The sequence below is a fragment of the Elephantulus edwardii genome, unplaced genomic scaffold, assembly GCF_000299155.1.
Source record: "Elephantulus edwardii isolate Elephantulus edwardi_28Jun2011 unplaced genomic scaffold, EleEdw1.0 scaffold00109, whole genome shotgun sequence".
NCBI classification, from domain to species: Eukaryota; Metazoa; Chordata; class Mammalia; order Macroscelidea; family Macroscelididae; genus Elephantulus; species Elephantulus edwardii.
Genome location: NW_006399859.1, coordinates 8,154,511 through 8,158,291, shown reverse-complemented (window position 1 = coordinate 8,158,291; position 3,781 = coordinate 8,154,511).

Here is a 3,781-nt window from a genome sequence, read left to right as displayed (position 1 = left end):
TGAGGTGGATTGATTCAGTGACTGGAGTAATCGGGATGGGTGTGTCAGAGGCAATGAGATTGGCACGGGATAGAGCACGGTTTAGGGCTGTTGTAATAGGGTCGCTATGAGTCGCAAACAACTCGACGACACATAACAACCACAGCAAGGAAACCCTATGGGATTACACTATTGTGTCATATAAGTCAGAATCAACTCAATAGCATGCAACAATATATAAATTGGTAAAAATTATTTTATTGTACATTATTTACTTGCACAAACAACAGAATCTCCCCTCTACAGATTTACTTCCAGTCCAAGGACAGTGGCTAGCTCTAGTCATTTTTTCCCATTAGTATCTTCCTTCATTCTCTCTAGGCAGAGAGAATTTGGAAGGACTGCATTCCAAGCCCACTAGTTACTCTGCTTATTTTACTGAATCCTCACACTTCTGAAGATGTTTGATGTCCCAGAGACCTTCAGAAAGCCTGTGTTGTAATATTTTATGAACAAGGAAAGAAAATTCCTGAATATTGTATTTTATATATCAACTGAAATAGTTTATGTCAAAGAAATATCTACCTAAAGCATACACATATATTTATAAACTTATGTTTATAGATACACAAATAAATATATATTTACTGTATTTCCATGTTTTAGGAAAGCATATACTTATATGCTTATAGTTTAATAAGTTACATGATATATGTGTTTTATTACATAATCAAATCATATTGATCAATAATACTTGAAAAATCTGCAGTTCACAAATATAAATTAATGATCTCAAACTAAAAAATCATCTCAAACTAAAACACACTGCCATCAAGTTAATTCTGACTCAGAGCAACCCTCCATTGGGTTGCAAGGTTGGAAATCCTAATGGGCAAGTGTCTAGTTTATTCATGTAGAGCCCTTAGTCAACTGGAGTTGTTGTTAGGTGTCACTGAGTCAAATATGACTCATAGTGACACTAAGAACAACAGATCTCAACCCTGTCCTATCCCGTACCATCCTCATAGTCTGTGACACACTCAATCCCATAGTCACTGCATCAGCCCACCTGGTGGGGGGTCTTCCTTTCCTTTGCCATCCCTCCGCCTTTCCTAGCATGATGTCCCCCGCCAAGGAATAGCCTCTCCAAGCAACATCCACAATTTATGTGAGACGAAGCTTTATCATCTTTGCCTCCAAGAACACTCTGGGTATACTTTTTCTAAGATATAACTGTTCGTTTGGAAGTTTATGGGATATTCAGTACTCTTCTTCAACACCACAAATTCTTGTTCTGCCATCTGTATGTATTGTCCAGCTTTCATATACATAGCAAGTGACTGAAAAGACTATGGTCTGAATTCAGCTCACCTTAATCCTCAAAGTGACATCATTGCTCTTCAATAATTTGGAAAGTTCCAGGAATTGATAGGATATGAACTGACCTGTCTCAAATGATAGATGAAGTCCTGGACATGCTATCCAGTATACGCCAGAAAATTTGGAGGACAGCTGCCTGGCCAACTGAGTGGAAGAAATCCATGTTTGTTCTCATTCCCAAGAAAGTTGATACAACATAATGTGGAAATCATCAAATATCATATACAAACAAATTATTGCTGAAGATCATTAAAAAACTGCTAGACCAGTACCTGGAGAACAGCCAGGTGTTCAAGCTGGATTTAGAAGAGGCCATCAACTGAAGTACACATGACATTTTGGTTAGCAGCAGAACATGCTATGGTCTATGCTACTAATGTCCTTACAATTGTCATGATGTTATCCCAAAATATTTCATATGTTATGGCCTCATTTCAAGAAAATGTGCTGCAATCTCAAGTGCATGCAATTCAAGGTCAACAGCTGCTTCGCAGGAGAAAGATGGGCAGTCTCCTCCCATGCGATAAACTGCCTCTGAAAACTTGCTGGAGAGTCAGCTATGGTTCAGTTCCAATTCCACAGTACATAACATGACTAAATTATAAAATTACACTTGCAAATTAGTTAATGAATTTGCAATGCCTCACCACTACCAAAAATACTATTTTAAATTTTGTTTGATTAAAAAGCATTTAGAAAATATTTTTAATGAAAAAGACTATTCATGATAGAGGTATCTGTGTCAAGTACCAGCCCAGAAAGTATTTTTAATTATAAAGATTTATTCAAAGTGTTGTTGTTATGTGCCGTTGAGTTGCCTGCGACTCATAGCAACCCTATGTACAACAGCCCTAAACTCTGCCCTATCCTGTGCCAATTTCACTATCTCTGACACAGCTACCCCCATTACCCCAGTCACTGACTCAATCTATCTCAATGAGGGTCTTCCTCTCCTGCGCTGTTCCTTCACCCTCCCAACTTTTTTTACCTTTGTTTTTTAAATATTTACTAATTACACATTGTTGTTGTTGTTTACCTTCAAGTCGGAACTAACCCTGACCCTCTAGCAGATTTTCAGAGGCAGTTAATTGCACCGGATGAGACTGCCCTTCCTTCTCCTGCATAGCAGCTGGTGCCCTTGAACTGCATTATTTTGGGATTGCAGGACAGCTTCTTACCACTAGGCCACCAGTGTTCCCTTAATTGTTGTTGTTGTTGTTGTTATGTGCCATCGAGTCGCCTGCGACTCATAGCGACCCTATGTACAACAGCCCTAAACTCCGCTCTGTCCTGTGCCAATCGCACTGTCTCTGACACTCCCATCCCAATTATCCCAGTCACTGAATCAATCCACCTCATAGAGGGCCTTCCTCTCCTGCGCTGTCCCTCCACCCTCCCAAGCATGATGTCCCTCTCCAAGGACCGGTCTCTCCTCACAACATGTCCAAATTACACATAGGAAAATTAAAAGTGTGAAAGTAAAAGGCAAAGGCATTATCTTAAATGTTATGAAACAAACTTGATATATCTTTGGTTTTTATCTCATCAAAAACAAACTTTTAAAAGTTTATGTGCATTTGTTTCTTTTTACAAAATGTTCTCTTTAAAAATTTGTCCACAGAGCATCACTTTTGAGTTCACTGATGGTATGTATTTATTAAAATTTTATTGACAGGAAGTTGCTGCTGCTGCTGCAGCTGTTCTTGTTGTTGTTGTTGTTAGATGCTACTGAATTAACTACAACTCACAGAGACTCTATGAACAACAGATCAGAACCTTGGCCTATGCTATGCCATCGCCATAATTCATCATGCTCAAGTCTTCTGTCACAATTGTTATGTCAATCCATTACACTGAGGGTCTTCCTCTCTTTCTCTGACCTATCTTTCAAAGCCTGGTGTCTTTTTCCAAGGACTTGCCTATCCCTCCTGATTACATGTCAAAAGTATGTGAGAAGAAGTTTTACCATTTTTGCCTCTAAGGAACACCCTAGGTACAGTTCCTCCAAGACAGATTTGCTTGTTCTTTTGGTAGATCAAAGCAGAGCAGATACTCTTCTCCAACCCCATAACTGAAAGACAATTTCTTCGTTCTTCCTTATTATTTATTGTTCAATTTTCAGATGCATAGGCAGAAATGGAAAATACTATGATTTAGATCAGGCACACTTTAGTCTCTAAACTGATACCTTTGCTCTTGAACATTTTTTAGAGGTCCCTGACAGTAGATATTCCTAATGTAACACATCTTTTATTTCTTAACTACCACCACCATTTATCCACCACCATTTATTTTTTTTTGGATGGTGAAGAGATTGAGATTATACACAGCTTTAGTTTGCTTGGCTCCATAGTCAACAGTCTTGGCACCAGCAGCCAGGAAATTAAAAGGCGCATTGCCATGGGAAAGTCTGCTGTTAGGG